The 9,365-nt window shown below is 47.4% G+C and overlaps 1 long non-coding RNA gene across 1 annotated transcript; it reads left to right on the forward strand.

The window, feature by feature from the left end:
• LOC102160053 lies at positions 2,792-8,992 on the forward strand. Its single transcript, XR_002340442.1, has 4 exons — positions 2,792-2,855; positions 6,808-6,872; positions 6,987-7,237; positions 8,560-8,992. It is a non-coding gene; the product is annotated as an uncharacterized LOC102160053 (long non-coding RNA).

A 9,365-nucleotide genomic window follows, 5' to 3' on the forward strand; every position in this document is an offset into this window, starting at 1 on the left:
TCGGTGGGTCAGGGATCCAGCATTGCCACGAGCTGTGATGTGGGTCACAGATGCAGCTCAGATCCTGTGTTGCTGTGGCTGCGGCGCAGGCCCGCAGCTGTAGCTCCAAGTCGACCCCTAGCCTGGGAACTTGAATGTGCTGTGCGTGCAGACCTGAAAAGCAAAATAAAAAAAATTTTTTTTTAATTAAAAAAAATAAAAATCGGCAAGTCACAGAATTGGGCTAGAAAAAGAAAGAGACTGGAGCAGGGCCAGGTCCCCAAGAAGATGGCTGCTAGGCTGGTCACTTCCTGCTAAAACCACCAAGTTGTCCTCCAGACCCAAAACCTCTGCCCAGGGTTGAGGATAGACTGAGTCTGGCCTTGCTCAGACCAGAGGAAATTCAAGGCAAAATTGATAACCAGAGACGGGAGCCTGGTTTCCCCATCAAGTTGTTAAGAGGGGGTCAGGTGTGTTTAATACCAAAGCAAGAAGTCACAGAAAATAAACAAACTGTAATCACTAATCAAGAAACGGAAACACAAAATCCTGGCTGGTTGATCAGCTTTCTTTTATTTTCTTTTTTTTTCCAGGGCACACCCTGGCACTTGGAAGTTCCCAGCCTAGGGGTCGAATCGGACCCCTACGGCTTAGGCCACAGTCACAGCAACACCAGATCCAAGTTGTGTCTGCAACCTACACCACCGCGTGTAGCAATGCTGGATCCTGAACCACCTGAGCAAGACCAGGGATCGAACCCACATCTTCATGGATACTAGTCGGGTTCGTTACCACTGAGCCACGATGGGAACTCTGGTACGGGCTCTTCATGGAGACCCTCTTCTATAGGTTTGCTCCAGTGATAAGACCTCCAAGAAGCCTCTCGCTGCATCCCAGTGCTTTAATCCCATTAAAGTGTAATCTCGTGTGTTCTTCCTTGGGGATTATGCAAAGAGATGAAGAGCCCAGAGGACAAAAGACATCGGCAAGTGGAGAATTGAAAATAAGTCCTCTAGTGTTTATGGAATCTAGGTAGTTTGTTGGCTGTCATGAAAACTTCAAAGTGTGTATGACATGGAACCTTAAGAAACTCAAGGATAAAATGAGGTTAAAAAAAAAAGTTAGGAGTTTCGGTCACAGCTCAGCGGAAACGAATCTGACTAGAATCCATGAGGACGCAGGTTTGACCCCTGGTCTCGCTCAGTGGGTTAAGGATCCAACGTTGCCATGAGCTGTGGTGCTGGTCACAGACTCAGCATGGATCCTGCATGGCTGTGGCCGTGGTGTAGGCCAGTGGCTACAGCTCCAATTTGACCCCTGGCCTGGGAACCTCCATATGCTCTGGGTGTGGCCCTAAAAAAAAAAAAAAAACCAGATAAGAGAAATACAACATATCTCCAACACGATGTGATCTCTGAGTGACATGAGCAGTTGCGAACCACGTCTCCGAGGCCACTCAGCGCAAAGGGACATCTGTGAGCCTCACACCATCGGTCCTCAGACGACAATGACCACACTGGACGCAGATCCTCCCTACAGTCTGGGCCTGTGGTCACCGAAATGCCCCTGAAATCTCTGTCCTGGGGAAACAGCACCCTGCCGGGGGCCGTGCTGCCACACAGCGGCTCTGTTTATTAGACTGCGGTAGCGTTCCTGCATTTGGTCCAATTTGGGATTCTGCTTTACATTTGGCCTACCTGACTCGGATTTCTAAATGGGCAAAATTAGCATTAAAATCTTCAGAGCGTGAGGTTTCTTTGTAAGATTAGCGCTTCTTTCAGCTTCTTCAGAAAAGAGCACCCAAATATCTCTGCTCCCGACGTTTCATTGCATTTCCCCTTTCAGCACACCTGGGCCCACAGAGGCTGATATCAGTGGAAAAATGGACAGTAAGATGCTGTCCAGGCATCCGGTCAGACCCAGGCTGAGGGTCCAGGGAGGCTCCGGCTTCAGTCAGCACAGTCAGCACCTGACCTGTCACCGCAGGACTCAGCCAGGCACCTCTACCTGTAGCATTTAATTATCACAACAATCCCCAATGCTCTTTTCTCTTTTTTTCTTTCTTTCTTTTTTTTTTCGGGTCACACCTGCAGCATATGGAGGTTCCCAGGCCAGGGGTCAAATCGGAGCTGCAGCTGCTGGCCCGACACCACAGCCACAGCAGCGCTGGATCCAAGCCGAGTCTGTGACCTACACCACAGCTCACAGCAATGCTGGATACTTTAACCCACTGAGCGAGGCCACGGATTGAACCCACATTCTCAAGGATACTAGACAGGAGGTTTTTTGGGTTTGGGTTTTTGTTTTGCTTTTTAGGGCCTCACCAGCAGCATACGGAAGCTTCCAGGCTAGGGGTTGAATCAGAGTCTCGTCTGCAACCTACACACAGCTTGTGGCAATGCCGGATCCTTAGCCCACTGAGTGAGGCCAGGGATTGAACCTGCATCCTAATAAATACTAGTGGGATTCCTTTCTGCTGAGCCACATGGGAACTCCCACTAGCGGGGTTCTCAACCCGCTGAGCCACATGGGAACTCCTCAGGGCTCCTCATGTCACTGACTAGGTGTCAGGGGAGTGTTGGTCACCATTGAGAGTGTCCCCTGTGCTCAGTCGATGCCACCATGGCCCACCCAACACCACAGCTTGCTGCTGGGGAAACGCGATTGCAAACAAAACTTCTCCCCGCCCAACCTGTTCAGCAAGGGAGCAGAGGAAACAGTTTTATTATTGAGGAAGCAGTAGAGCAGAATGTGACCTGTATCCCAGGCAACCTGCTAAGAGGTGGCAGAGACAGGAAGTAGCCTCTCCTTTCAGCCACTAAGCAAATACAACCCATTCCACATGTGCTTCTAAGATAAAGACAACTCGCTCTCAGGTAAGAGACGGTGACAGTCCCATTTGTCACACACAGTTCATCCTAGATTTGCACTATAATTGGGCTGACCGCCTGGGTTTGCTGATGGGTTTTAGACAAAAGAAAGACAAAAAAAAAAGCCTCCCCTCCTTACAGCAGGAGTAGTTTTGCGAGCTGGGGCCAGGCACTCACCAGTCAGGTCACTCCTACCCCCATGTGACTCGGGGTTGGGGGTGGGGAGCAGGGACTGGGCCCGAGAGGGACACAGGGCTGCAGATCCTTGAGAAAGACACTCCTGGGAGTCGAGCTGGAAAGCGGCTTATTTTGCTTTAAAACTCATGTCCATACATTTCCAAAGGGCCAAGAAGGAACTTACAAGTCCAGGTTTTCCTAAAGTAGATGCTCTAAGGAAAGGGAGGGGGCTCTCCCCCTTATTCTTCTCAGGGGGACCGAGCCTTTTTGTTAAATTAGTATTTGCCCACCAGACAGCAAGCCCTCCTGGGTCCGGGCTGACCCATCTTTGTGCCCAAAGCACAACCTGTCCTTAGGGCTTTCGGGCACTGAGTCAGGCTGTGACTCTGCCTTTGCTTGTGACGGTTCATAGGACAGTCCAATGGTCACAGCAGTCTAGGTGGGCACTAGCTGCCACGCAAGCATGGAATATTTACCTATTTCACCTTTTTTTCTTTTTCTGTTTTTGTTTGTTTGTTTGTTTTTTAGGACCACACCTTTGGCACATGAAGTTTCCCTCCCAGGCTGGGGCCGAATCGGAGCTGTAGTCGCTGGCCTACACCACAATCACAGCAACGCAGGATCCGAGCTGCATGTGCAACCTACACCACAGCTCACGGCAACACCAGATCCTTAACCCCATAAGCAAGGCCAGGGATCAAACCTGGGTCCTCAGAGATGCTAGTCAGACTGACTTCTGCTGAACCACAATAGGAATTCCAACTCTTATACTTCTTTAAAAAATGTTAACTGGCTTGGGAGTTTCCGTTATGACGCAGCAGAAACGAATCCCACTAGAACCATGAGGTTGCTGGATCGATCCCTGGCCTCATTCAGTGGGTTAAGGATCCGACGTGGCCGTGAGCTGTGGTATAGGTCGCAGGCGTGGCCCGGATCTGGTGTTGCTGTGGCTGTAGTGTAAGCTGGTAGCTGTGGCTTCGATTAGACCCCTAGCCTGGGAACCTCCATATGCCATGACAGCAGCCCTAAAAAGACAAAAAAAAAAAAAAAAAAAAAAATTTAACTGGCTTGAAAGAATCAAAGATGATTTCATTTGCACTTTAAGAAATCACTGAAGGAGCGGGACCAATTTATTAGATGATTGTCTCCTATTTATATTTTTCTTTTACAAACAAAGAAGGAGAAAGAAATTAAATAGACGGATAAACAGGGAGAAGACGAGTCTGTCCATTTCAGTTTTCTCCCTATCTATCTACAGGGTTGTGGTTTTTCTTATAAAAATGTCGGTGAGGCTTTATGGATCACAGACGCTGTGTGTGGCAGCAACCGTGAGAATTGTCATTTTTAGCATCTATCTGCCAGATGCTCCACATCCATTACCAGTGCTCATTCCCTCCACGATGCTAAGAAAGCAGGAATATTCTTCCTCTGAAAGGGGTGGTGAAACTCAGCCTCAGAAAACTCCCTGGGGAGAGATTCTAAACCAACCCTGCCCGACCCGCGCTGCCAGCTCCCCTCGCTGTGGGAAAAATTATGCGCTGTGGGTATTCTCCACCGTCAGCTCCTATTCCTTTGACCTGAGGCGTTTTTATGATAACGTAATTTAATGTTTTTATGTTCAGAATCTCACTCTTCCTCCGTGATGGCTCCCATTCTTCAAAGCCGAAGAAATTGTCATCCATGATAATATCATCGTATGTTTCCTGGTCCTTTTGAAAATCTTATATTTTCCAGGAAATGCCTTAATGGAGCTGAATTTAATTTTAGCCCATGCTAGACAGTATGGATTTCATATGCTTCCCTTTGAGATGCTACCCACTCGGTCTGACATTCATGGACACATCTTTCCTTCTGTCCACTCCTTAGAAACGTACCCCGTCTCATAAGTTCCTGACACTGGTGTGTTTTGACTCTTTTCTTTGGTCCGTGCGTCTATACTTTTGCATGTATATTCGTTTATGGATGTTAGCTTGGCAGCACTGTCTTAAAAGGCTTGAATGGCTCATCATGTCTGTTTTGTTTCAGAAGCTTTGATAACCTGGCACATATGTTTCCCCTTTATCTTCAGGGCTTTTCTCGAATATTTCATTCATTCCCCAATCCTTTAAGATGTTTAAAGGGCTGGATTTGCCTTAAATCCACAGATTAATTCGGGGAGAACAATCACATTTTGCGTGTTCTGCCTGCTTGTCCCCACACATGTGGCAGCCACCGCCACTTGGCTTGCTTTCCTTCTGACACCTCCCGCGAGCTGGTGCAGCTCCCATTAATGTCATTCTTCTGTGCGTGGCTCGCTTTTTGTTTCTATTCCTAAGAGAGTGTCTTTCTCATCACCCTCTGACAGGTCTTCCTGGGGAAGGGAATTATGCTTTTTCTTTAAGCATATTCGCTGTGAAGCGATGCTGTCCCCTGAACTCTTTTACAAAGTCTAGTTGGTTTTATAGACGCGGGTGAACGCCTGCCCATTGCGACCTGCACAAAGCATCCTCGTGGCAAGCGAGCCCTTCCGGGGCTCAGACAAGAATCCGACGTGGCTCTGGTGGCCCTGGCCATGTCCACGTGGGCCTGGGGGCGTGGCTGGGACCTGGTGGTGCGGGGCTGGTGCAAGGAGCCCAGAAGCCAGGCTTGAGGGCCCCATTCCTCCCCCTACCTCAGCCAATTCGGCCGAGGCCCCACAGCCAGTCACCTGGATCTCCTCCCTCCAGCTGGTCTGACAAGGGCTCAAGGATCTAAGCAGCGTCTTCCCACTGTAAACTTCACAGTGAGATCTTAAAATAGCGGGGGAGGGGCACCTATGACCCACTTTTCTCCAGAGATTTTTTTCCCCCAAGCTTCACAGGTGAGGCATATGGAGGTTCCCAGCCTAGGGGTCGAAACAGAGCTGCAGCCGCCAGCCTACGCCAGAGCCGCAGCAACGCCAGATCCGAGCCACATCTTCGACCTACATACACCACAGCTCATGGCAACGCCAGAGCCTTAATCCACCGAGGGAGGTCAGGGATCAAACCCACACCCTCATGGATACCAGTCAGGTTCGTTTCCACTGAGCCACAAAAGAATCTCCTCTCCAAAGACTCTTAAATTAGGGCAGCCAGGCATCCTGTGTCTCTAAGACGTGACCTGTATTTCGTGGTTTCACCTTGAGTCCTGTACTGCCTGTCAGGACACCCTAAATGGTCCCTAGTCAGCTTTTGAAAATAATTTATGGAGTTCCCATTGTGGCTCAGCGGAAACAAATCTGACTAGTCTCCACGAGGACGCAGGTTCGATTCCTGACCTACCTCAGATGCTGAGGGTGTGGCCCTAAAACAAAACAAAACAAAATAAAATGAAAAAAAAGTGTGAGTTTCATTTAAAAAAAGAAAAAAGAAAAGGGAAGCTTCATTTACAAAGAAACTTGGCAGTTAGAGTTAATTTCCCAACACAGAAATTGAGTCCAGAATCGCGTATGTGGTCCCAGGACCGGAAAGCCAGACCTCCACAAATGAATGTCTAATGACCCCTTGGGTCTCTTCCGTGGATGGGATGGAGTTGGGGGAGGGGCCGTGCTGAGACTGGAAAGCACTTCCTTTTCCACTGTGATTTAATTGGCATCTATGTGATCGACAATGTTGTATTAACTTCAGGTGCACAGCGAAATAAAGCCGTCATACATATAAATATATTCCTTTCCTCCCATGTAGGTTATTACAAGCTGCAGAGTACATTTCCCGGTGCTGTGCAGTGGGTAGTTTTTATTAACCATCTATTTCTTACAGTCGTGTGTATGTGTTATTCCCAGGCTCCCAAGTCTTCCCTCCCGCCAGCAGTTTCTCCTAGGGTAACCAAAGATTGGCTTTGAAATCTGTAAGTTTGTCTCCGTTTTTTTCAATAAGTTCTTTCGTACGATTCGTATTAGATTCCACATATAAGTGATAACAAACGATATTTGTCTTTCTCTGTCTGATTACATCACTCAAGATAATCACCTCTCGGTCCAACCACAGTGCTGCAAATGGCATTATTTCATTTTTTTTTTTTAATGAAAGCACTTATTTTTTACACAAGTCAATGATGTTGGAGCCTCTGAGAGGCAGCCAGGACCCACCCCAGCCCCGACAGTCCACCTGCCCCTCAGCACCAGCCCCCGTCCTGGGACCAGCCCTGAGCTGTGCAGCTTCTCAAGGCCACCGGGCCTGAGCTCCAGACCCACAAAACTTTGGTCCGTTCAGGTGAGCTTTGACGGGGGAACCTGAGCACTAGAAATAACGGCGTCCCGTAAAATAGACAATACAAATCTAATATATGCAGATTGCCAAAAAAGCATATGGTTTTTCTTAAATAAGTGGAAGTTCACTATGTTTTTGAAAAAATATATTTTGAAAATTAAAAATAAATAAATAAATAAAATTAAAAAAAAAAAAAAGAAAGAAATAACAGCTTCCCTGGCAGGCAAACAGGAAGTTCCATTTCTTGGCAGCAGATTCAGCTTACTTCCAATCCACAAGCTCATAATCAGTTTATTTGGTTCAACCCGCACGCATGGTCAGTGATGAGACGGAGAGGGACAGATGTGTCCTGGAAGCTGTGAGATTATCTCAGTCTTTTCAATTCTTGCCAAGAGTCCTATTATTTGTATTTTATTTGTGCCTTTGAACCTCAAATGCCAAAATGCAAGTGCAAATTTCCTGATGAGTTTTTTTGTTTGTTTGTTTATTGTTTTTGAGGCTTTTGGGGGGGGTGGCCACACCTGTGGCATGTTGAAGTTCCTGGGACAGGGAACACATTTCGCCACAGCAGTGACTCAAGCCACTGCAGTGACAATGCTGGATCCTTAACTCCCTGAGCCACCAGGGAACTCGTGATGAGGTTTTTTTGGGTTTTTTTTTTTGTCTTTTTGCCATTCCTTGGGCCTCTCCTGCAGCATATGGAGGTTCCCAGGCTAGGGGTCGAATCAGAGCTGTAGCCGCCGGCCTAAATCAGAGCCACAGCAACACGGGATCCGAGCCGCGTCTGCAACCTACACCACAGCTCACGGCAACGCCGGATCGTTAACCCACTGAGCAAGGGCAGGGACCGAACCCGCAACCTCATGGTTCCTAGTCGGATTCGTTAACCACTGCGCCACGACGGGAACTCCTTGATGAGTTTTTTGAACAATGAACATTTAATAAGCTGAAGAAAAGTTTTCAGGAGTTCCCACTGTGGATCAGCAGATTCTGAACCTGACTAGTATCCATAAGGATTCAGATCCGATCCCTGGCTTTGCTCAGTGGGTTAAGGAACCAGCATCGCCATGAGCTGCGGTGTAGGCCAGCAACTTCAGCTCCAGCTCAACTCCTAGCCTGGGAACTTCCATATGTGGCAGGGCCATCCCTAAAAAAAAAAAAAGAGAGAGAGAGAGAGAGAAGTTCTCTAGAATCTCTTTGTTCAGGACATAAGTCAGACATAAACCAGCAGAGACTAGCAGTTAAGTATAAAGATGTGGTTTCCAAAACTAGTATCAAAGAATGTAATAATACGTAACACGTTTTGGTTTTTTTTCGCTTAACAGAAATTCATATGAAGAAGATAAAATGACGGCAGCTGATGCTATAATGACTCCCCTTCTGTCCGTGGCCATCAGTCCTTCAGCTGAAATGACTGTCACCATCCTGCTGCCAGAAGTATTTTCTGACTCCAACACTGAAGCAAATTCTCAAGGGCCAGCCCAAACTCTCCTGCAATAACGAAAATATACCCACTCCATTTACTTTACATAGATTATCCAGGAGCTCACTTCCTCACCTTTTTACAGCGTAGCCACAGATGGAAGTTATCACGATAAGAAAGAAAATTTCCCTTTGCTTGCTCAATATTTCTCCCCTGAAAAAACCTTGCTCATAAGGCAGTTGTGAGTAAAAGCTCTTCCAGCAGAGCCTTGAGCAACAATGGTAAATTTTTGCAGACCTTCCCTTACTGGTTAGAAGTTAATAAAAAAAAAAAAATTGGGCTGCTTTCAGTGGAGATGATGCAAATACATATTTGGAGGATGTATGCATTAAGAGGCAATGTTTACTCAAAGCTGAAGCGAGGCGTGAATGATCCCAGGGAAGATGCTGGTTGTCCTTCCCATATGCTGATAACGCAGCTCAGACAGGATCTGGTGTATTGGCCTCAAAGCCATTGGCATGAAACGGTTCTCTAACTTCAGCATTTATACTGGTCAAACAGAGCGATCAAAGGACTTGGGTGATTTTGCGACCGTCCAGTCGAGTTAGATTCTCTCACATTCGAAACTGGTTGGTTCTGGAGTTCCCATTTTGGCACAGCAGAAACAAATCCAACTAGTATCCATGAGGATGTGGGTTCGGTTCCTGG

Source organism: Sus scrofa, chromosome 18 (genome assembly GCF_000003025.6).
Source record: "Sus scrofa isolate TJ Tabasco breed Duroc chromosome 18, Sscrofa11.1, whole genome shotgun sequence".
Classification (NCBI taxonomy): Eukaryota; Metazoa; Chordata; class Mammalia; order Artiodactyla; family Suidae; genus Sus; species Sus scrofa.